Source organism: Stegostoma tigrinum, chromosome 23 (assembly GCF_030684315.1).
Source record: "Stegostoma tigrinum isolate sSteTig4 chromosome 23, sSteTig4.hap1, whole genome shotgun sequence".
NCBI classification, from domain to species: Eukaryota; Metazoa; Chordata; class Chondrichthyes; order Orectolobiformes; family Stegostomatidae; genus Stegostoma; species Stegostoma tigrinum.
The window spans coordinates 4,419,434-4,445,416 of NC_081376.1; the positions used below are offsets into that span (position 1 = coordinate 4,419,434).

The 25,983-nt window shown below is 39.9% G+C and overlaps 1 long non-coding RNA gene across 1 annotated transcript; it reads right to left on the reverse strand.

The window, feature by feature from the left end:
- LOC125462303 (uncharacterized) lies at nt 1-25,881 on the reverse strand. The gene is made up of 6 exons (XR_007249638.2): nt 25,607-25,881; nt 17,886-17,968; nt 11,178-11,224; nt 10,442-10,557; nt 8,145-8,224; nt 1-510 (listed from the first exon to the last, which is right to left on the reverse strand). It is a non-coding gene; the product is annotated as an uncharacterized LOC125462303 (long non-coding RNA).
- Nucleotides 25,882-25,983: the final 102 nt, after the last annotated feature.

A 25,983-nucleotide genomic window follows, 5' to 3' on the forward strand; every position in this document is an offset into this window, starting at 1 on the left:
TGACCGATTGCTGAATCGAGAGACCCCGCCGGGGGTTGAGATTTTCAGAACTACTACAAAACGTTCCTTCCTTAGATAGCCCCTCGAGATTAAAGATAACTTTCTACCAATCCAGTGTTGTGGATGCTGAGGTGGCTGAATAGTCCAATGTTGGATCTGTGCATCCTATTGAAGGAGGATAGATGGCGTTTGAAGAAGTATGTTGCTGGGATGCTCAGGTTTGTGACGCTACTCTCACTGTTTTTATTTGATCTAGAACTGCGCTGCTCAAAGATACTTAAAAAAACTGGGCATACAGTGGATGCTTCTTCTCCAGTTTGGGCAGTTTTGGGGTACAGATTCTCACAAGTCAGTGGGGACGTTGCATTTTCTTGGGAAGATTTTAACGACGTTCTAGAGTTGTTTCCTTTGTCCCTGGTAACGTTTTGCCATGATGAGGCATGTCCAAATACTTTGGCCAATTGTTTCCTGGTAGCTCCTTCTTGCAGATGGTGAGAGACAAAGCATATACTGTCAGGCAAAAATATTCCAGTTATGTTCAGTCTTGAATTATGATCATCTCTTCTAAAAATAGCTGTTAATCCAGTTGAACTACACATTAGAAATTGTCACTCAGTTGTTTAAAATGATACATATGAGGCTGTGTCAATAAGAACCAAAGAATACCAGCTCTTAAAACAGTAGTAAGAGGTGGTAAAATATCATACAAAGAAAATACATCAAATGGGGGATCTTTCATCAGACCCTTGCCTCTGTTAGCTTATTCTTTTGTCAAAAATAAACTTGGGTTACTCACTGACTTCCCATGGTTCCGCATGCAGTTTTGCCTTTGAGTTCCAATGTAAGGTTCTCATTCTTAGATGGGAAATGAATAAAGGTAACTGATGAAATGGTTGAGTGTGCATTGTGAGTAGTTGTCTACTGTATTAGAATGACGAGCAATAAGTAACATTAATTGCATTCTTTGTAGGTGATCAGTGATGCATACATTGATCACAATAGTTGCATGCTGCATTGTGGAAATGCAGTTCACAAAGGTGATATGCATAGTTCAATACTGATGAGGTGCCAGGTTGAATCATTTAATTATAATCATACCTTCGAATCAGGAAGCAATAGGATTAAACCCCTCAGCCTGGCCTGAGCACATTGATATTCTATTCCAGTAACAAAACATTGTCACATTGTTCTAATCAAACCCACCTGAAGCTAAACATTAAAAATCCCATAGTACTATCTGAATGAAGACGATAACTATCCACACTAATATTTTTCTCAGAATCTTAGTGTGTGCAAAATATTTGATGTGTTTAAGTTTCTTTGGGACATTTCTGAGCAACATGATAATGCGTTGTATAAATATATACTTTATCAATCACAGTGAAATTATAAAGCATTGCAATTGATCAAAGGCAGCAAGAACATAGGTCATGCCTTTCATAAACAAAATAAACAAACAGACATCAAATATTTTTACATAAATATTGTATCCATCAATATGTGGACTATAGGACCATTAACAAAACCAGAGATGAAATTTGTAACAGATTACTGAAATTTTGTGGCTCATCAATGCTAAAGAAAATCCTTTCAATTTTTCCACATAACAGACACTGGCATCCCAATAACTTAAATGATATTTAACCCGATATGTTTGTAATAGCTTTGAAAGGAAGGAGGAAGTTTACTGGAATTTCTAAGAGATCTCAGCAGGTGGAATCTGGCAGGAAAACACAAAAGAGAAAGGCAAACTGCATTTAGGGCAAATCCAGCAGTGGTGAGTACAGTTATTTCTATTGTACTTGGTACCTAAAAGGGTCAACTGTTATCACAAGATCTGCCCATCAGGATGTTAAGAACTATTCCGAGGAATTATTAATCAGTGTGTTGCAGTGCCAGTTGCCCATCTTGCCCAAGGATCTTGCTAATATCCACTTAGCTAACAGGAACGCAGACCCACTCTTTCATTGAGCCTAATGCTGCACAATAGCCTATTATTTCTTTCAGATATAATGTGGCTATTACATACTATGTAATAAACCTATACCACTTACCAGGATAGGGACTACCTTCTGATAAATACTTCCCACTTGGATTCAGTAACTGAACTCAATTCACTATCACCAATCCTTCTTATTTGTATTTGTCTAAATTATTGATACCAACTGTGGAAATAATTCAGGTTAATACTAAAAGGAAGGAATGGTGGCACTGAACCTACTCAAGCCATCTGAAATGGTTCCAGTGAGCACAACTATAATACCCTGTGCTGACAATGCACAGATTTAGCCTAAAATATACCAGTTTCCTGTATATATAACAAAAAATAAAAATAAGATTTATTTAAGGGTCAATATATAATATGTCATAATTTTATTTATTGTTACAACACAGGCCTATCAAGACTGTGATAACACGGTGTGAAGCTGGATGAACACAGCAGGCCAAGCAGCATCAGAGGAGCAGGAAAGCTGACGTTTCGGGTCTGGACCTTTCTTCAGGAATAGGGGAGGGGAAGGGGGTTCTGAAATAAAAAGAAAGAGAGGGGGAGGCGGATGGAAGATGCATAAAGAAGCAGATAGGTGGAGTGGAGGTGGACAGGTCAAGGAGGCGGGGGTGGAGCTAGTAATGTCTCGACGGCAGTTGGAGATGAAGAAGTCGAGGGAGGGTAGGAGGCCTTGGGGTGGTGCCCAGGATGTGGGGGGGCGTCGGAGGTGGGAGTTTTAGTTATGTTTGGTACCCATTCCAATTCTCCTACTGAAGCATAACTGCTTTAACTTGTTTCATCTTCTGAAATGGGCTACAAAATAGTTCACTTCAGTTTAAGTTTCATTGTTTTCACTGTGGGGACCTGCAGTGATTTGCTTGGTTTTAAACACAATTTCCAAGCCTCGGCAGAGAGCGGGTCCTGCCCGAGCATGTTCCGGACACAGCAGGAGGAGATCGAGGAGGCAGCAGCTTTCGCAGCAGCGTTGATGGCATCATATCCCAATGTGGGAAGAACGAGCAGTGAGGGAGGTCCCTGGTTTCTATGGTGTCGGGAACAGGCAACTGAGGTCTCCCAAAGAGTGAGATAAGCAGAGGACTCATCAAAGGCTGTTGAGCATTAAACTTTATTCCTTTATTTTTCTATCATATTAAATGTTAACTATTACCTTATTTCTTTATTTTTCTACTTATTCAATGAAGATAATGCTTAACTTTTTTGTTTCTTTTATGACTTTGTACCTAAGATGGTGCCGTGTGTCATGACATTAACACTTTTCACTGTACTCCTGTACATCTGTACTTGATTGCACATAATAATAAAATCTAATTGTAATGAGCACTATCATTTGATCTGCCAGTGTGATGTGGCCTTTGGCTCCAGTAGGGTATTTTTAACCGAAGAGGCAATAATTATGTTAGCTCCCATAATATAAGAACGAACATTGAAAGATTCAACAGACATTTATTACAGCTTCTGGCATATACATATATTACAAACAAAAGCACATCAGTCTGGGTTAATACTTAGCTATTTGGTCATAGACAGCAGCATGCTTTCACCAGCACATCATGCTTCAAGCGGCTCCATTTGAGATGGAAATATGAGGCTTTTACACCCTCAGGTCACTTGTTTACAACTCAGTGTTTATATCATGAGCATGTCTCTTAATAGTACACTCCATACTAGCTGAGAGACATCACACATCATTCACAGGATCACGGAAGCAAGAGTAGGCCATTCAGCCCTTTGAGCCTGCTCTGCTATTTAACTGCAATGTGGCTGATCATCGTCCTCAACACCATTTTCCCATATTTCTCCAATCCCTTGGAGTCATTAGTTTCTACAAACATACAAATTAGGGGGAGAATAGTCCACTTTGTTCTTGAGCCTTCTCCACAATTTAGTAAGATTGTGCGTGAGTGTTCCACATCCTTGTGTGCCCTGATAACCTTTCATCATTTTGTTTAACAAGAATCCATCTATCTTGGCCTTAAAAATATTCAAAGACTTGGCTTTCAAGGATGGGTGTTCCGAAGATTCACAGCCCTCTGTAAAGTATTTTGCCTCATCTCTGTGTTAAATGGAAGACCCCTATTTTAAACAGTGGCTACTAGTATCTCCAAAAGTGGAACTATCCTTTCCACGTTCACATTGTCAAGATATCTTAGGATCTTGTATGTTGCAATTAAATCACCTCTTACTCTTTTAAACTCCAGTTGATCGGAGCATAGCCTGTCCAGTCTTTCCTCATTGAGACAATCTACTCATTCCTCGTAGACCTTCTCTGAACTATTTCCAACACAATTACATCCTTCCTTAAGTACTATACACAATACAATCAGATAATAGGGTGGGGAATTTTAATTTTCCAAACATAGATTGGGACTGCCATAGTGTTGAGGGGTCGGATGGAGAGGAATTCGTTAAGTGTGGACAAGAATTTTTTTCAATTCAGAATGTGGATGTACCCACTAGAGAAGGGGCAAAACGTGACCTACTCTTGGGAAATAAGGCAGGGCAAATGATTGAGGTGTCAGTGGGGGAGCATAATCTTTAAACTACTTATAGAATAGACATGATCTAAAAGTTAGACTGCCAAATTTAAGGAGGCCAATTTTGACGGTACTAGGTAAGAACTTTCAAAAGTTGACGGCAGGGTGAGTGGGGGGGACAGATATTCACAGGTAAAGGGATGGCTGGAAAGTGGGAAGCTTTCAAAAATGAGATAATGAGCATCTAGGGACTGTATTCGGATAAGTGCAAAGCTGGTAGATGTAGGGAATGCTGGATGACGAGAGAAATTGAGGCTCTGGTCAACAAAAAGAAGGAAGCATACATCAGGTCTAGACAGCAGGGATCAAGCGAATCCCTAAGGGGAGTATAAGAGCAGTAAGGGTATAGTTAATAGGCAAATCAAGACAGTAAGAAAGGAACATGACATAGCCTTGGCAAATAGAGTTAAGGAAAGTCCAAGGGGTTTCTACAAATACATTAAGGACAAAAACAGAAAGTGGGGAGAGAATTGGGCTCCTTAAAGATCAGCAAAGTCTGCCTATATGTGGGATAAGGGAGATACTACACGAGTATTTTGCATCAGTGTTTACTGTGAAGAAGGATTTAGAAGCTAGAGCACTTGGGGAAATAAACAGCAATATCTTGAAAAGCGACCATATTACAGAGGTGGTGATGGACGTCTTAAAAAACATAACTGTGGGTAAATCCCCAGGACCGATCAGGTATACCCTAGAACTTTGTGGGAAGCTAGGAAAGTGATTGCTGGGCCCATTGCTGAGATATCTGTATATTCGATAGCCACGGGTGAGGCGCTAGAAGACTGGAGGCTGGCTAACATGGTGCCACTACTTAAGAAATGGGGGGTAAGGAAATTATGTCTCACTAACTTTACATAAAATCACAGAATCCCTATTGTGGGGAGTAGGCCTCTCAGCCCATCAAGTCCACACACTCCTCCAAAGAGCATCCCACTCAGACCACCGTCTTCCCTTATCCCTTTAACCCTGTATTTTCCATGGCTAACTCACCTAGCCTAGGCAATATGGGCAATTCTCTGTGGCCAATTTACTTAACCTGTACGTCTTTGGACTGAGAAAGGAGCGTGGGGTACCCTGTGCCCACTCAGACACAGAAAAAATGTGCAAACTCCACAGAGCCATACGAGGCTGGAATCAAAACCGGGGACTCTGGTGCTGTGAGGGAACAGTGCCATCCTTTGCACCACCGTGCTGCCCCACTTGGTTGAGTTTTTTTGAAGTGAGGAAGAGGATTGATGAAGGCAGATTGGCAAACATTGTCTATATGGACTTCAGTAAGGGATTCAACATGGTTCCACATGGGAGACTGGCTAACATGGTTAGATCACATGGAATATAGGGAGAACTAGCCATTTGAATACAAAATTGGCTAGAAGGTGGGAGAAAGAGGGTGGTGGTGGGCAGTTGTTTTTTGGACTGGAGGCCTGTGACTGTGGTGTGCTGCAGGGTTCGGTGCTGGGTCCACTGCTTTTTGTCACTTATATAAATGATTTGGATGTGAACACAGGATGTACAGTTAGTAAACTTGCAGATGACTCCAAAATTGATAGTGTAGTAGATAGCGAAGAAGCTTATGTCAGAGTACAACAGGACCTTAATCAAATGGGCCAATGGACCAAGGAGCGGCAGGTGGAGTTTAGATAATTACATCCAAAATTACATTTTGCTAGGATAAATCAGGGCAGAACTTATACATTTAATGGTAAGGTTTTGGTGGCTGTTGCGGAATGAAGACACCTTGGAACAAAAACAAAGTTACTGGAAAAGCTCAGCAGGTCTGGCAGCATCTGTGAAGGAGAAAACAGAGTTAACATTTCTGGTCCAGTGACCCTTCCTCAGAACTGATGGTGGCTGGGAAAACGTCAGCTTATATGCAGAAAATGGGGATGTGGGCAGGATAGGGAGTAAACAATAGAATAGAGCCCAAAGAGAGAGAAAGACAGTTGGACAGACAAAGGAGTTGCTAATGATCATGCTGGGAGGGTGAGTAGTTATTAATGGGGGCTGTTAGTCACTAACAACAGGGGATGTGTAATGGCAGGCTGTGTGGTAACAAAGCCTGTTGTGTGGGCTGAGGGACTGGGACAGCTTCATCAGAAGCTGGTGTTTGTGGGCTACTCTGAAACCGACAACCATCCTACAACAGCTACTGATGAACATAAAGGATCCCATACCCAAAACCAGCAAAACTGGGGTAATATACAAAATACCATGCAAGGACTGTGAGAAACACTGCATAGGCCAAAACGGAAGAAAAATTATTATACGGACACATGAAGACCAAGGAAAATTAATGCCTTTAAGTTTATCAACTACCATCTGAAAATCTGATGAATAGTACATTCACCAGTTTCTCTTTATCCACAGCACCTTACTTCTTCAAAGGACTTCAAGATATTAGTTAAATATGATTTCCCTATCAGAAAACCATGCTGAATTGCCTGATTACCTTCCTTCAACGTTTTTAAATGCTTTGTGGTAACCTCATTAATAATAGTTTCTAACATCTACCCTCTGACAAATGTTAACCTAACTGGCCTGTAGTTCCCTTTATTCTGTTTCAGTCAGTTCCTTTTTGAATAAAAGCATTTTATTCATTAGTTTCCATTTTAATGGAACCTTCCCTGAATCTAGGGAATTTTGGAAAATTAAAATCAACACATCAGATTTCTCATTAGCCACTTCTTTCAAAGAACCTAGAATGAAGTTCATCTGGACCTGGAGAATTGTCAGCACACACCCAAAGCAACTTAGGTAGCCTTGAGATTCCGTCCTTCCTTCCATTTCCTGAGTTACAGTTATCTCTGGGATGTTAGTGCATTCTGTACGGTAAATACAGATACAAAATACCTGTTCAGTTCATGTGCATTTTCTTATTTTCTATGATTAATCTCTACAAAAGCAACATTTGCTTTGTTAGCTCTGTTCCTTTTAAATATCCATCAAAACATTTACTGTTTTTGTTCTTAGTTAGCTCTTTCTCATATCCTATTCTTTTCTCCTTGTTAAGCGTTTGGTCAATCATTGCTGTTTTTATTAAAAAATTATTCGATCTTCTGATCTGCTACTGTCTTTGCGTAATTATATATTCTTTCTTTAATTTTAATACTGTCTTTAACTTTTCTTAGTTATCAATAGACGACAGATTCTCTCCTTGTAGGTTTTCTATTCTGTTGAAATATAACTACCTTGCGTATTCTGAAATATCTTCTCAAACATCTACATCTCTATTGATCCACCCCTTAATTTGTCACTTTAGTTTTGTTAGCTCTGCTTTCAGTACGCTATATCAGTATATCTTTAAAAAGACATGCTAATAGTGTCATCACTATCATGGCATGTAATCTACAGTATAAAGACTGCATCTTTCACAGTGACTTGGAACATGTGAAACATGACATGCTACTAGAAGCATGCTCTTGTGCTGCAACCAAATAGCTTGAAAATAATCCAAGCAATGATGTACTTGAGAATGTAATGTCAGTGTACATCATTTTGTTAGCTATTTCAATACTACCTTATACAAATCTAGTTTCTTCGGTTGAGGGATAACATAAACATTGCTATGTTAGATTAAATAACTTGCAGGAGGCAAAACTCACATCAGTCTGGGGTGGTGGTGGGAGGGCAGTATGCTACAAAGACAGAAACTGCTGGAGAAAGTTGGCAGGTCTGGCAACTTCTGTGGAGAGAAAAACAGGAGTTAACATTTCGGGTACAGTGGCCTTCTGCCAGAACTCAAACTAGCTGAGAAATGTTGGTTAAGAGATAACAAGGTGTAGAGCTGGATGAACACAGCAGGTCAAGCAGCATCAGAGGAGCAGGAAGGCTGATGTTACAGGCCTAGACCCTTCTTCAGAAAATAGCCCCTGCAATATGTTGACAAGGGAGAGCTGGTACGGGTCTCCCTCTACCACAGATAATATACATGGGTGTGGAAGAAGGCATTTGAGCCCTCAATAGGTCCAAGCACAAATGGCTTGGCCACATGAAAGTGAAGCAGAGCTGGGAAAGAAATATTAAGCAAAGTTAACTAACAAAAAAAATCTAATTTCTAGCTTTGGTAAATGAATGAAATAGCAGTTACAAGTTAGAGTCTTCTTTTCGCAAGCAGCAGTGTGAAGCATGAAAGTTTATTATCTCTGTTTCATTACATACTTGCATTCTATAACTCATCAATACAGTGAAGCAAAAATTGATTGCTAAAAGCAGTGAAGAACGAGATAATTTTAAGTTCCAGTTTTAAGATACAAGTTGATTTTACAAAAGATAAATAAGACTCTGTTTTTTTTATGTGGCATGGGCAAGAATAAGTCTGTTTTAAATACACTAGTTTCCATGGTGATTGGTCTAGAGACAAATAACTAATTAACATGGGTCTCTAGTGACAGATACCTGGGCTTCATTCTATTTTACACACTAAAAATGTGTGATAATTTTATATTTGCTTGTAAAACTGCAGTTAGTCTAGTGCACTGCATTTGCTTGTGTTTTGGTCATTTTTGGATGGAACATTATACAAGCAGATGTGAGCTGTGATTGCTGCAGCCATTAAGCACAGTATAGGGTCTAATGAAATTCTAATAGCAGATACAAACAATTAAACAGCTTATTTGACTGCTACTGCTGCCCATGCACTCAGATGATGGAAATAATTAAGATTGATTCCCAAATTGTGGGAAGGTGCTTAGGATTTCATCTGAGTTATTTGCTGGTGTTAAAAAGCCTTTGATTGAAGTGCAATCAGCCAGCCAACCAAACAAATATATTTCCTAACCTTCTGCTACATCTTCACTTCAAACTACAGGATTGTTACAGCAACAAGATGGACCTCCATGGAGTTGAAATATTTTGACAAATTAAGTTAAAAAATTGACAAATTAAAACAAACAATTTTATTAGCTGGCCAAGATGTTGCAGAGTTAGGCTCTTCAGCTCGGGACTCACACTGTCCACTTTTTTCTCCTGTTTTTATTTTTCGTCTCTTTTACCTACTTTTTACTTTACTTACTGCTGTTGAGATTTCGGAGGGCGTCATGACAGAAAGTTATCCCTGCACGTATTTATGGAAGATGGGAGTGAGCCAGCATGGGGACAGCGAGCACAGCGCAGAGGGACAGCAGGCCCAGCACAGAGGGATGAATGAGCCCTGCATGGAGAGGACAGTGAGCCCAGTGAGGTGGGGAGACCAAGGCCTGAGGCAATGTTGGCAAGCTAGGCTCAGCAGCAAAAGATGGCACCTGAAGATCTGCAACCATATAGTCGATTGGGTCTGGCATTGGCAGCGGTGAAAGGGCATCATAGTAATTTCGACGGAGGAGGGCCTAGCAGCAAGAGACACGGCTCTGTCAGCCGTGGGTCTTGTGCAGGTAGCAGAGAGACAGTGGTGAAGGTGAATCAGCCCTGTTACAAAAGATGGCGACTGAAGATGAGTAACTTCAGTTATTCTGAGCACCAGCGCAGAACTCAACACAGATGGTCTTCTGTTTAATCCATTTCTTTTCATTTTTTTCTTTATTCTTAAACTATCAAAATAGTGCTAGATTGTGGTGACATATGAAAGCTTTTCACTATATTTTGTTATATTTCTTATTGTAAAATATGTATGACAATAATTCAATAGATCATTCAAAAATACTAGAAATCCTAAGGAAACCATTATGATTTTATTTTAGCTTCAAGGATTAATCGTAAGGATTAGTGAGGTTTAAGTTGCGAATAAATATTTTAACTACCTGTTTTTGTACTGAATACATTTGTGATATATGAATTATAAAAATCATTTTAATTAAAATACATGTTGTCTGCGGCATTCAGTAATTGGGGTGATGAAGAGTTTGTAGTGGATAATCCCCACTATTTCCAGTGCATATCTACAAATACAAGATAGATTACTAACCCCAAAATATGCTGTCTTCAAGCACTTTAAGCAAAATGGCAGATTCAGCATATTGGATCTGTCTGTTCCAATGAAGTGCCTTGAGATGGACCGCAGATTGTAACATTATAATCGTACTGTACAACAAGAGAGTTTCTAATGCAATTACAGTAACTCATTGACCAAATTGTACAGAATAATTTACAATGGTAATTGATGCTGCTTTACACTTATGAAATGGTACATTGTTCCTAGCCATGCAATCTATGTAAGCATACAACTGAATAAAGATTATTCTACTGATGAAAGGTTAAAGAAAAATATAAATGTTCATGAACTGTGCACAAAATTTCATTTAGAAGCAAAATCAATAATATATAGTTAACCTTTTAGAAAAACAAAATAGGAGATAAAATGACTGATTGCATTGTGTCAAAATGAATATGAAATATAATTCTGGGAAATAAGAATTATTATTAATAAGGTAATGTGAAGCAACTTTCTGACATGAGGACAGAATTTCAGGAAAGCAGATAATACAAGCTAATTCCAGAAACTAGTCCAGAAACTGCTATCATACTAACAGAGAGATTGCTAATAATTGCTATTATTTTAGTACAAATGTCAACCAACTTAGGCAAGAAGAAACATAATTAAATGCAGAAATCAAAAGGTTGTTGTCAGAGATGTTCAGTTTCATTGATAAGTGATATTGGGATACTAGTTTTGTAAATCAGCATATTGTCGTCTAGCTTACCTTTCAAAAGCACTGAGAGGCGTAAAGTTCCTTTACTTGAACAGTATCTATAAAGTTACCACAAAATATAAAAAATGTCATTTCAAATCGAAGTACCTTCTAAAAATATGATAAGTTTTAATTATAATTGGTCATTCTTCCTGCCATTGAAAATGAACTGCTGAACTCCAAATGCAAAAAGTCTAGTTTCACCTTGTTTAAGTGATGCTGGAAATCATTAAACATTATAACTTTTAGAACATAGAACATTACAGAGCAGTACAGGCCCTTTGGCCTTCGATGTCACGCCGACGTGTGAAACCAATCTGAAGCCCATCTAACCTACACTATTCCATTATCATCCATATGTCTATCCAATGACCATTTAAATGCCCTTAAAGTTGGCAAGTCTACTACTGTTGCAGGTAGGGCATTCCACACCCTTACTACTGAGCAAAGAACCTACCTCTGACATCTGTCCTATATCTATCACCCCTCAATTTAAAGCTATGTCCCCTCGTGCTAGCCATCACCATCCGCGGAAAAACGCTCCCACTGTCACTTTTCTCTTTACCTTTACTCTCTACTTTCCTAACACAATCATTTTTCACCCTTTCTTTCTTTTCCTGCACTTGTTTAGACATTGAATCTACCCACACAACTCTAATTTCCTTTTCATAGTGGTTTCATAATATTTCAAGCTGATGGGTTAAGGAGATGCACTATGCCTGTTCAGTCAATACCCAATAACCTATGGAAGGGACTTCCATATCTGACTCACACTTCTAATAACTTAAGTGCAAGTATTTGGGAGATTAAATAGGCAAAAGTAAAGCCTGACTAATTGAAAGTGCCAAGCATTGGCAAATTATTTTGTATTGTTTTCACTAGTAATATAAATGCTGAAAGCTGAAGATGGCAATGGCTGAATAGCTGCTTTCAGGCTCCTGCTCATCCATTGCTTTCTTCTGCTTCTCTTTATCTTTTTCCCTTTCCTCTCTTCTTTTATCTACAGTTCTCTCTTACCCTTCACCTAGGATTGCACAGGCACCCACAGCAGCTGCCACCTGGCGAGTACAGGCCTAGTGGCAAAGGATAACACCAGGGCGTGGCGACTTTGACATTGGAGGGTCCACAGCATGACACGATACATTGGTAGCAGCATTGGCATCGACAGCGGCTCTGAAGTCAACGCTGGTTCAAAGGGTTATGCTCTTGCATTCGTTTAAGAAGGTTGTGGTCTATAATATTTCAATTGATTCCAAGATGATGTTGGCGAGGTGGGCCCAGTGGCAAGGGATGGCACTGGAGAGTGGCACTTTTGATGTCAGTGGGTCCGATGCGGTGGTGAGGTGCAGGATTCAAGGCAGTGGCAATTGGTGGCAGCATCATGGCATTGATGCATCCGGCATAGGTGGTGCTGGTGAGCCAGGCTCAAGATTCACAGTGGAGCCAGCATGTGTGATCTGGACATTTTCTTTTCCCTTTCTTTAATTTTGGTTTTTAATTCTAACTATTGTCTTCCAAGACGGCACCGAACAGTGATGACACTATATGCTTTTCACTGCACTCCTGTACTCTAGCACTCAGGTAAGTGTAATAATTTGATCTAATCTAAATTCTTTAGAAGAAAATTAATGTGTTAATGTTGAATAAAAAGGATAACATTCACAAGAGTGGAGAAAAAGCAACTCCATTACAATTAAAAATGACAATACTTAGCACAAATTGTCCACTTCCTCAATTCAGGGATTTGTTGGAGGTGACAATACCTGGAGTCAATATAATTAGGGTTGGGGCATATACAGTTCCCTATCTATTTACCCGAAGTATGTTTAAAAGTATCTGTGTTGTTTGAAATACTATAGTTCTGAATGATGTGTTTCGCCATTTCAGCTTTTTCTTCACATTGTGGGAATAGGCTATGTATGTCTTCAGGGTACCTCCATTAGAGAACAAGTTAGCACAGTTTTGATGGTGTCAGATCTAAGATAAGGCCGTAACAGCATTTTTTTTCCACGCGCTGTCTGTCTAGCAGCTGCCTTCTGAGAATTGTGCAGAGTATCCAGGATTGGATTTTCATATTTAGAGAGGCAATCACTTTGATCCGACAAAATTATTAGCTCTTCAAGAAATATTGATCCTTTTCTTGACTGGTCAATGGGCTTGTCAAAAGCAACGTGAAAAATTACATTTCACAGAAAAATGAAGCCAGAATTCTAATTTATTAAAAAAATTTATTTAGTAATGAATTACAAATTACATGTTGCACCCAGTTTTCATAGAAAGCCATTTCATGATTTTCATAAAATGGATAAATTTTATGTTGCTTGTGATTTTATTATGTTGGAATCCTTTTTTCCCAATTAATGACTGGACATCAACAATCAATACCACATAAAGCCAATTAGAATTCTAAGGCTAAAAACCGAAAGAACCGTGGATACTGTAAATCAGGAACAAAAACAAGAATTGCAGGAAAAGCTCAGCAGGTCTAGCAGCATCTGTGGAGTGAAATTAGAGTTAATGTTTCGGGTTTAGTGACCCTTCCTCAGAACTGGACCCAAAACATTATCTCTGATTTCTCTTCACAGAATTCTAAACAGCTAGTCTTTCAGTCAACAAAAGAGTGAAAGCAGTTACTGCCATTATGCGATTCTTCCCAACAAAATAGATCTTGTAGTCATAAAAATTCATGTTGGAAGCAAAATTAGCAATATTACTAGGTCTGTTTCCTAAATGGCACGTTAATATTCAGTGCCTGTAACAGGATTTCCTTCTTTGTTACTCTAGCTGATCGTTCCCTAAGGTGTTTATTTCACATCAAATTCAAGAAATGTGCAATGTTCTCATGATCTTTTGGAAACATCCTTTTTACAGATGCTGACAAAGGTATAAACAAACTAAACTGGATTTTTAATGCTCAATTACAATCGTATATATATTTATACATTACTGTGCATAGAAAAGAGTTACTACTTATTTGAGGTAGGTTATAACCTCAAAAAAATGTGGAAAGAATGACTTTTGCATACGCTAAGCTTAAAGAGCCGGTCTTAAATAAGTTATTTTTAAAATTTAACCTTCACATGTCCAGATTTTCATGCTTTGGTTTTCCTCCATTGGTTAAGCTTGAACCAGTAACTAATTTGTGTCTCTGAAAAACGCAATTGGAAATATTTACATTCAATTAAAAAAATCACCACATTAGTGTAGCTTTGGGCACAGTTTTGAATGCTTGTAAGAAGTACATATCTAGCAGGAACTAGAAATTCATAAATATATATTTTTAGCCATCCTCAGAACAATCTCAATCCATTTGTATTCATTATCAAGATTGAAGAGACAAAAAGGAGGCTCGAAGACAACTAATACTCAGGATTTTTATTGGAATGAAAGAATATGTAGGTGAATGAGCTTTTTGAAGGCTGCTAAATTGAAGAAAGTTCCCCAGGGGTTGCAAGGATAGTCTGTCCTGTTTCAAGGGGCTTCTGCTTAATTTAACCTGATTCCTGCCAAGGATGGCACCTATTGACAATGCTGACCACTATCACTGTTCTTTGGTTTTTCTTTATTCTTTCATGGGATTCTCTAGAACAGTTCCTATGGATTAGAGGATAGCTAATGTAAGCCTAAAAAAGGAGCTAAAAATGGAGGCAGAGGGAAAATAGGGAATCATGGGCCAGTTAGCCCGATATCAGTAGTAGCCAAAATGCTAGAGTTCATTCTAAAAAAATGTAATAGCAGGGTACTTGGAAAACTGTGACAGGATTGGAGAGAGTTAGCATGTATATATGAAAGGGAAATCATGCTTGACAAATCTATTAGAATTTTTTGAAGATCTTACTCAGAGTTGATGGCGGGGCAGCGAATGTGATTTACTTGAACTTTCAGAAGGTTTCTGATAAGGGTCTACATAAGAAACTAGCATGCAAAATTAAAGCACATGGGATTGGGGTAGTGTACTCACATGGACAAAGATACTGTTTATGACAGTAAATAAACTGTAGGAATAAACAGGTCTTTTTCTGAGTGGCTGGCAGTAACTCATGGGGTACTGTAGGGATCAGTACTTGGATCCCAGCTATTCACAATCTAGTAATGGAATTAATGTAACATCTTCATGTTTGAGACGACACAAAGCTGGGTGGGAAGGTGAGCTGTGAGGAGGATGCAGAGACCTTTCAGTATGATTTGGACAAGTTGAGTGAGTGGGCGAATGCTTGGTGAATGAAGTATTATGTAGATAAATGTGAAGTTACAAACTTTGGTAGCCAAAACAGGAAGGCAGATTTTTATCTGAATGGCAATGACGTTTAGAGGGGTGGGGGTGGCATGTACAACAACTTGGGTGACCTTGTACACCAGTCATTGAATGCAAGTATGCAAATACAGCACGTGGTCAAGAAAGCAAAATGTACATATCCTCCAGCAATGAAGGCCAGAGTACAGGAGCAGGGATGTCTTGTTGCAATTGTATAGGGCTTTGGTGATGGCACACAATATGCAGGTGTGATATTTCAGTCCCCTTTTCTGAAGAGGGACGTCTATCTGTGGAGGGAGAGCAATGAAGGTTTACCAAAGTGATACTTAGGATGGCATGCCGACATATGTCGAGACATTGGATTGGTCAGGACTATATTCAGAGTTCAGAAGAATGAGAAATACAAACCTACTAAATTCTAACATGATTAGACAAAGTAAATACAGTAGAGTTTCCTCTGTTAACCGTGGAATCCAGAACTAGGAGTTACAATCTAAGAATATAGAGTAGGCCATTTAGGACTGAGATGAGAAATTTCCTCACCCAAACAGTAGTCAGCCAGTGGAATTCTCTGCCACAGAAAGCAGTTGAGGTCAAAAGATTGAAGGCTTTCAAGGAGGCAGACATAATTCTTAGGGTTAAAGGGATCAAAAGGTATGGGGAGAAAGCAGGAACAGGGTACTGAGTTAGATAATCAGACACGATCATATTGAATGGCAGAGTGGCTCATTGGTTAGCACTGCCGACTCATGGCACCAGGCATCCAGGTTCAATTCCAGCCTCGGGTGACTGTTTGTGTGGAGTTTGCACATTTTTCCTGTGTCCGTTTGGATTATGTTCAGGTGCTCCGGTTTCCTCCCATAGTCCAAAGATGTGCAGGTTAAGTGGATTGGCTATGCTAAATTGCCCACAGTGTCTAGGGTGGGTCAGTATGGGATGCTCTTCACAGGGTCAGTGTGAACTCAATGGGCCAGGTGACCTGCTCCCACACTGTAGGGATTCTGATATCATAAGCAGGCTCTAAGAACTGAACAGTCTACTCCTGCTCCTATTTAATGTGTGTTGTTGACAAGGCCACCATTTGTGGCATATGTCTAAATGACCTTGAACTGAGTAGCTTGCCAGAACAGTTAAGAATCAACTACATTGTTGTACATTACCCAATGCCACCATCGCTCTCATTACTCTAATTTCAGACGGTCTTTTAATTTATTTGTTTACATTGGTTCTTTGTTGAATCAGACCCTGTGAAAATACTTCTCCACATTTGTTTACAGGCAACTACAGGTGATACAGAAAATGCCACAAACAATTTAATAGATACTATCAATCAGACTACACGGATTTTGCCCAATCCAGTGTGACTTTTCATTCAGTGCCAATGGTATGCATCATATGGTCTTGCAAGGAGCACGATGGAACCAGGAGACAAATTCAATGATAAAATGTTGACAAAAAAGCATAAGCAAAATTGCAGCAACAGGTTAGATTTTCTGTCCCACACAGAAATTGTAATGATATATAGATTATTACCATTTTACCAGTATTAGGTGCAGTTATAATGCTTCAGATGCAACAACTTGTACCTTCCACACCATATTTCCTATTTTACTCACGCATAATATAAATCATATTATTAGCTCTATTTCTCTCAGAGAGATGGTGGGCTGCGGTTATGTCGATGGATTTAAACTCCACCACAGCAGTTGTTAGAACTTAAATTTGATTTATCAACCTGGTATTGAAAGCTGGCCTCATGACAGTGTCAATGATTGATCGTGTGGTCTGGTCTGCTACTTCAGAGCCACATAAAGGATGATGACTCTTAGCAGCCTTCTGAAATGGCCCAACAAACCACTTAGTTCAGGAGCAGTTAGAGACAGACAATAAACGATGGTTTTGTCATCAACAATCAATCTCATTAAAAAAGAAACAATAATAGTCCTGTTTTATTTGCTCAAATTGTTTTAAAAAACAGTAAGTTCTGGAAATATTCAAAGGTTGGACAGCATCGGTGAATATAATGACAGTGGCTGGAATCTATCAGTGGGCATTGGCGAGAAAGTTTGGAAAATTGCATGGGAAAGACTACAAGGTGCTTCTCTATGTTGACAGCAAAATAACTCATTTTCCAAGATAACCAAGTGTGGAGCTGGATGAACACAGCAGGCCAAGCAGCATCTCAGGAGCACAGATGCTGCTTGGCCTGCTGTGTTCATCCAGCTCCACACTTTGTTATCTTGGATTCTCCAGCATCTGCAGTTCCCATTATCACTAACTCATTTTCCAACCAAGTTTTGAATGGCAAGACAAGATGCTTATTGATGAGCAAGTGAACCTATTTGCATTAATTAACATCTCAGTATTACCTTATCCTGTTTCATTAATATGTAGCTTCCTATTCTCCCATATGTTTGTAGAAAGTAAACTGTGACGATTCCCGACATGAAAGTCAAAGTGGGTACCTGGCAAAGTCAGCTGGCTGCTCGCTTCTCTGTATGTCCCCCTCTGATACCAGAGTCCAGCCTAAAGTCATAGAATTAGAGATCTGCAGCACAGAAAAATGCACTTCAGTCCGAGTCTGTGCTAGTCAATAACAACCACCTAACTATTCTAATCCCATTTTCAGCACTTGGCTAATCGCCTTTTATTTCTTGGCACCATAAGTATACATCTGTATACTTCTTAAATGTTATGAGGGTCTCTGCCTTTACCATCCTCAGTGAACTCAAACTTCCCATCACTTTCTTATTAAAAAGATTGTACCTCACATCCTCTCTAAACATCCTACCTCTTACATTAAATCAGAGCCCTCTGGTCATTGATCCCAACACCAAGGGGAAAAGTTCCTTCCTGTCTATCCTACCCATGCCCCTCATAATTTTATAGATCTCAATCATGACTCCTCCCAGTCTCCTCTACTCCAATTAAAACAACTCATGTCTATCCAAAGTGTCTTCATAACTAAAACTCTCCAGCCCAGGCAACATCCTGGTAAATCTCCTCTGCACCCTCTCACATCCCTTCTAAATGTGGATTCCAAAACTGCACACAATATTCTAGTTGCGGCCCAACCAACTTTTTAAATCCAGCATCATCTCCCTGTTCTTAAACTTTATTACTTGACTAATAATAGCAAGTATCCATATACCTTCTTAACAGCTTTATCTAACTGTTCCACTGCCTTAAGTGACTGGTAGACATGCACACTAAGGTCTCTCTGATCCTTGTGCTTCCCAGGGTCCTATCATTCATCATGTTTGCCTTGTTTGTCCTGTCCAAGCATCGTGCCTTATGTATCCACATTGAAATCCATTTGCCATTTATCAGCCCATTTGACGAGCCCATCTATGTTTTCATGTAATCTAAGGTTATCGTCACTATTTACCACCTCACCAATTTTATATCATCCATGAACTTAATGATCTGACATTCAAGTCTAAATCATTTATATTATTCACAGACATCAAGGGCCCCAACAGTGATCCCTGCAGAACTCCACTGAACACACTCACAGTAACAAAAACACCCCTGATCATCACCCACTGTTTTCTGTCAATAAGTCAATTCTGGATCCAATTAGTCAAATTTCCTTGGCTCACATGGGCAATAGCTTTGTTATCTGTCTCCCATGCTGGACTTCATCAAAAGCCTTGCTGAAGTCCAAGTCAAATGTACTACCCTCAACTACACACCTAGTCACTTCTTTGAAAAATTCAAATTGCTCAGATATGGCCTCCACTTAAGAAAACTGTTGACGGTTCTTGATAATCCCACTTCTCCAAGTGCAAATTATTGTGTCCTTCAGAATTGCTGCCAATAGATTTCCCACTGAAGTTAGACTGATTGGCCTGTTGTTTCCAGGTTTATCCCTTGCTGCCTTCATGAATAATGATACCACATTGGTGGTCTTCCAGTCCTCTGGCACTTCTCCTGTGGTCAAGGAGAAATTGAAAATTTTGCAAGCATCCCTGCTATTTCTTCCCTTGCCACACTCAATAGCCTCGATATATTTCAACCAGACCTGGATATATACCTGACCTGAAACGTCAGCTTTTGTGCTCCTAAGATGCTGCTTGGCCTGCTGTGTTCATCCAGCTCCATGCTTTGTTATCTCGGATTCTCCAGCATCTGCAGTTCCCATTATCTCTGGATATTTACCTAATTTTTCAGCCTGCCAGACCACTCAGAACATTGTCTCTGCTATACTAATGTTTTTTAGCCTACCACATTTCTTCTCCCTAATTTCTACACCCACACTGTCTCTCTCACCAGTGAATACTAACACACATACAAATTATTTAAGGGGCCTAATCTTTCCCAAATTATTTGTACACACTTAGGATTTTCTTTATTTTAATTACCATTGCCATTATCCTTTCATGACCCTTTTTGCAAGACATCTCCCCTGCCAACTTCGAGTGAGAAACCAAGGATCCATTAGAGAAAGCACCAGCTCAGTTGCCTCCTACACCCTCCACCAACACAAGACACTGAGACCTCGCTGGGTATTTTAGATAGGTTAGAATTAGGAGCCCTTGCTGGTGAGTATATCACTGCCAATTCTCCTACAGCTGATCATGGAAGAAATGCCCAAGGTCACTGACAAGGAAGACAAGGCACCAGTTCAACCCAAGGCAAAGGCAGACATGGGGAATAGCTATTGGAGAACTGTCAGTGACCAAGTGCACAACTGCCTTCTCAGAGAAAGGAATGGCATGCAAGATTTGGTGGGGGTGATGTCTTCATAAATAACTTAGGAACTTTGTAGATGAAAGTGCACAATAAGTCAGGTAACAGTTAAAATAAATAGGAACAAGATAGGTTGTGAAGAACATAGAAAAAATGTGAAAAATAGAAACATGGTAAATCAATGGGACAGAATTGATTGTAACATTCAGAAATAGGGGCGTGTCCAGAAAAGGTAGAGTGGGCAAATGAAGTGGTGTAGCCTTTTGTCTTATAAGAAATGATTTAGTGGAAAAGGTGAAGCTACAGATATATTACCCTGGTTGGTCATTTCTAAAGCCAAAAAAATCTAAAAAAAGCACCAAATAGACTAAAGATTGCCAGTAAGTACTAGCATCACATATTGCTGCATGATTATGAGATAACAAAGTGTGAGGCTGGATGAACACAGCAGGCCAAGCAGCATCTCAGGAGCACAAAAGCTGACGTTTCAGGCCTAGACCCTTCATCAGAGGCCTCTCTGATGAAGGGTCTAGGCCTGAAACGTCAGCTTTTGTGCTCCTGAGATGCTGCTTGGCCTGCTGTGTTCATCCAGCTCCACACTTTGTTATCTTGGATTCTCCAGCATCTGCAGTTCCCATTATCACTCACTGCTGCATGAATATGTAGGGCAGATATGTGAAAATATGAGAATTCAATCACTGTTGTCTCTTATGGGCTTCAGCAATGTCTTCAACAAGGTTCCACCTGGTAGACTGGTTAGCAAGCTTAGATCAGGTGGAATTAGGCTGTACAGGACATTCAATTCTGATCTCCCTGCTATAGGAAAGATGTCTCTAAACTTGAAAGTGTTCAGAAAAAATTTACAAGGATGTTGCCAGTTTTGGAGGGTTTGAGTTATAGGGAGAGGCTGAATAGGCTGTTTTTATTCTCCTGGAGCGTCACAGCCCGAGGGGCGAACTTATTGAGGTTTATAAAATCATGAGGGGCATGGATAGGATGAATAAACAAGGTCTTTTCCCCAGGGTAAGGGAGCCCAAAATTGGAGGTTATAGGTTTAAGATGAGGGGTGAAAGGTTTAAAAGAGAGCTAAGGGGCAACTTTTTCGCAGAGAGTGTGGTGTGTGTATGAAAATAGCTGCCAGGTGGAGGCAGATGCAATCACAACATTTGAAAAGCATGTGGATGGGGGGCTGAATAGGAAGGGTTTAGAGGAATATGTGCCAAATACTGGCAAACAAGACTAAATCTATTTAGGACATCAGGTCAGCATGGATAAGTCAGACTGAAGGGTCTGTTTTCACACTGTGTAACTCCATAACTGACAATAAACTGGGAAATCACACTTACAAGTTACTGAAACTGGTCATACACCGAGGTTTAGCGAAGCTGAATGTTCAGCACTGCACTGGCAGAAATTCCTCTAATCACTGTCCAAATGTTGTGTACTACCCAACAAGAGGCAGGCTTTTGAGCAAAGCTAGCTAATTCTTAGTCTACTTTAGGGTCAAATCCTCTGGATTGTGGGTGAGTCCATGTTCTTGGAGATTGATTATGCTATTTCTATCCCAAACATTCTGACTTGATGTACATGTACCCTTAAGAGGGTGTTTTTATTTTAAAAATAAGTTTGTGGAATGTGGACGTCACTGGCTGGGACAGGATGTATTGCTCATTCTGGTTGTTGTTAAGGTGGTGGTATGCTACTTTCCTGAACTGCTGCAGCCTATTTGGTGTAGGTAGATCCACAATGCCATCTGGGTGGGAGTTCCAGGATCTTGCCCCATCCACACTGACAGAACAATGATATATTTCCAAGTGAGGACTGTGAGTCAAACTGATAGCAATCACCGAATTAGTTCATTAGTTTCATGACTTGTGTTCAGTCTGTAGAGGTCAACTGTCACCAATACTTAGTCACCATGTGGAAACTATTCATATGCAGTCTTGTCATGAAAGGGGATGCACATTGTTATTTCACCAAGAGTGATTGGTACATTCATGTAGAAAAGAATGTAACACCATCATCTCAATTAAAGACAAAACCATTTCTGATCACTTGCTTGTGCTCTCTGCCACTCAGCCTTCTTCCTCCCTCATTTCCTCTGCATTTGCTACTGTAAAGAACTTTACAATGTGACTCACAATAGCATTTTCAAATTTCCATTGCCTAGGCTTTAACCCTCTAAAGGCACAGGAAAATCTTAAAGGAATTCACCAGGAACACAACAGGTTCTGTCTGGGCAGCTGATGCAAGGAAAGTTGTGAATTTCCCTACAGCTGTTATGATGGTACAGGGTGCAAAGACTGTTTCTTTCCATACTCCAGATCCTGAGAATTCAGATTCTTACTGTATTGTCGACACTGTCTGCCCTTTGTTGCTTGACTATTGGCTGTTTATTATATGGCTCTCACTAGTTGACCTTATTAATATTGGGCATGACCCCGTTCTAAGGCCACATTCACAGAAAAGCATCGTTAAATGGCAGACAAGGTGGGATGGGCTCTAGGTTGGTTATCATGAGGACCTTGATAGATAGAGCAGCAAGGTTCTATGCCATGGGAAGCTAGTGCAAATTATTAATTCCCCACTTAGGTTTCCAAAAGAGATGAGCCACATCAGCGCAGATGAAGGACAGAATCTGAGGATTTCTTAGAGGGAACTCAAAATTACAAACTTATGTTCTTGAGCTTTGCTAATCAGGCTTACAATTCAGTTATGTTCATAGGCAGTACAATAGTTGGAGGTGTAGTTTTTCAGATGAGGATTGAAATCAAAATCCTCTCAGGTTGGCTCAAAAGATCCAGTGGCACTTTAAAGAAAAACAAACAGGTGCATTCTCCAAATCTCTTAGAAAGGCAGTCAGGTAACCCTTAAGCAACATCAATAAAGCAAACCCAAAATACTGCAGGTAGTGGAAGCCGAAATTAAAACAGAAAATGCTGAGCAGGTCTGGCATCTTTGGTAGTAGAGATGTAGTTAATGTTTCAGGTTGATGACTCTTGATTACTAAAGTAGACAATTTGGTCATTTATCTCATTGTTACTTTAGGTGATTTTACTGGATATAAATTGGCTGCTGCATGTCAGGGACAACCATTTCTATTTCTATTCCATCATTAACTTAATAAAGCATCCCAAGCAATGTTCCCTGTAAGCTGAGAAACCCTGCATATACGCCACCATCTTCTGCTGTACAAGTTCCATTCTGCTTTAAATATACTACATGCAGAATTCAAGAATAAGAGAAATTAGCGTCAATATTGGTTCCAAGATATTTCATTGTAGCACTAATGAGGAAAAAGGAAATCCTGAAATCACATAAGGTGACACTAGGGCAGATGGCCAAAAATTGATTTAAAAAGTAAGCTTTAATATTTATCTTGAGGGAAAAAAATGAGGTCCAAAGGTAGAGTTAATGGGTTAGGTAGTTGAAGGTTAGGCAGTAAAATGATGCAGCGATTAAAACTGGAGATGCTCAAGAGATCAGATCTAGATGTGTGCAGATGTCTAGAGGGTTTTGAGAATGTAGGAGACAGGAAAGGCCACAGTGGGATTTGAAAAAAGGAATTAAAGAAACAAGACATTGTGTGATTGGGAGCCCAGGTATGTCAGTGAGTACAAGTATGATAGATGGATTGATAACAAGTACAATAGGTGGCTTGGTGCGTATAAAAACATAAACACAACAGTTTTGAATAACCTTGAGTCCAGGAAGGGTAGAATGTGTGAAGCAATCCAGCAGGCTGTTGGAATAGTCCAGGCTAGAGCTGACAATGTTAAGAATGTGGGTTTTGGCAGCAGATGGTGGAGATGACAGCAGTGATGTCTGGGACAGAAGGAAAGTCTGTTAATACTACAGAGATGAAAATACAGTCTTAGTGATGGGATGATTATGTGTTTCCAGCTCATTTCAGTTTCAAATATGTTGCTTTGGTTACAAACAATCTAGTTTAGTCTCTGAGATAACAAGGTGTAGAGCTGGATGAACACAGCAGGCCAGGCAGCATCAGAGGAGCACGAAAGCTGATGTATCGGATCTGGACCCTTCTTCAGAAACACAGAAACAGTTTCTGACTGTTATCAGGGACAGAAATGGAGTGGGTCACTCAGAAACAAATTTTTTGAATGTGGATACAAATCAACGGCTTTAGATGTCCCAGTCTTTAATTGTGGGAAATGTTGTTCATTTGGTAGTTAAGTAGTCTGATCATTTAGCAACTGTGGCGGAATCAAGAGATGGTGGCAAGATTGAGCCGCATTTCATCTATGCATATGTGAAAATTAACAGATTAGGTCACCAAAGGAGTATATAGTTGAGATATTGAAAGGATCCAAGGATAAACCTTTGAGTACAGTGACGATAATGGTGCGGGAGCAGTAAGAGGCCTTTGCAGGTGATGTTCTAGCCAGAAGAGATAAGAATGGAAGATTATGAGCAAGTAAACTAGCATCAAAAAGATAAAAAACAAAAGCCTTGTGGAAAGGCACTGGAGGGAATTGACAACATGATGTGCTATGGTTCCAACAGTACCAGTGGTCACTATAGTTTAAAAACTTCATTCATTATGACTGGGCTTTGGGATAGTAAGAGGTCAAGATAGGTACTATACAATGTAAATTAAAAGCAAAATGAAGAGAATGCTGGAAATCTGAATTTTGATTAAAGGCCTTTGAATTGAAGTCATAATTCCATTTCTCTCCAGAGATGTCTCTGGACCCAAGTAATTCCAGGATTTTTTGTTTCTAGTACAAATATATGCCTTTCCTTGTCTACTTTTAGATCAATTTTAATTACAAGTTTGGAAACCTTTTCAGTGGACACTTTTTCCTTCTGTCAAGATGCCAACAAGGCTGAAATACCTAAACGGAGGTGGGCTTGTGCAACGTCTTCCAGGACACTTGACAAGAAGAAACAAGCGAGGGACTAATAAATAAACACCAATTGTGGGGACCGGAGTGAACAAGTGAAAGAAACTGCTGGGAAATACTCAGCATTTCTCACAGCATCTGCCAGGAGATAAACAGTATCAACAGCAGAGATAGCAAGAACTGCAGATGTTGGAGTCAGAGTCAATAGTGAGGAGTGGAAGAACACAACAGCTCAGGCAGCATCAGGGGACCAGAAAAGCACAGGAGTTCTGAAGAAGGTTCCTGACCCAAAACGTCGACTTTGCTGCTCCTCTGATGCTGCCTGGCCTGCTTTGTCCCTCCAGCTCCATCTTGTACTGATACTGAATTAATATTTTGAGCTCAGATATGGCTCTTCCACAAAAATCATGGATGGTCACATTGTCAACACGCGACAATTAGCATATAGGACAGCAAGGGTACCACCATCTGCAAGTTCCCTTCCAAACCACTCACCACCCAGACTTGGAAATACATTATTGATCCTTTAATATCGTTGGGTCAAAATCGTGGAACTCCCTCCCTATCAGTAATGTCTACGTCTATCTGAACCAAATGGACTGCAACGGTTCAAGAAAGCAGCTCACCACCACCTTCTGAAGGGCAACCAGGAACGGATATCCCACGAAAACCGAGAGAACTGCGGTGCTGTAAGTCAGGAATAAAAACAGAAGCTGCTGGAAAAACTCAGGAAAGTCTGGCAACGTCTGTGAAGAGTAAAAAAAAAATCAGAGTCAACCTTTCGGGTCCGGTGGCCTTTCCTCAAGACATCTCATGAATAAATGGGAAAAAATATAGGGATTTAACCCTCAATAACTTCATTGCCTGGACAATAAAACACCACTTCAATTGGATTATACGGAGAGCTCCACCCTTAATCGCCAGGTCGTCCGCCCACCCATGCCAACCAATTGGAGATCGTCCCATTCGTCACACGGATCCAGTGCAGCCAATAACAGCGCAG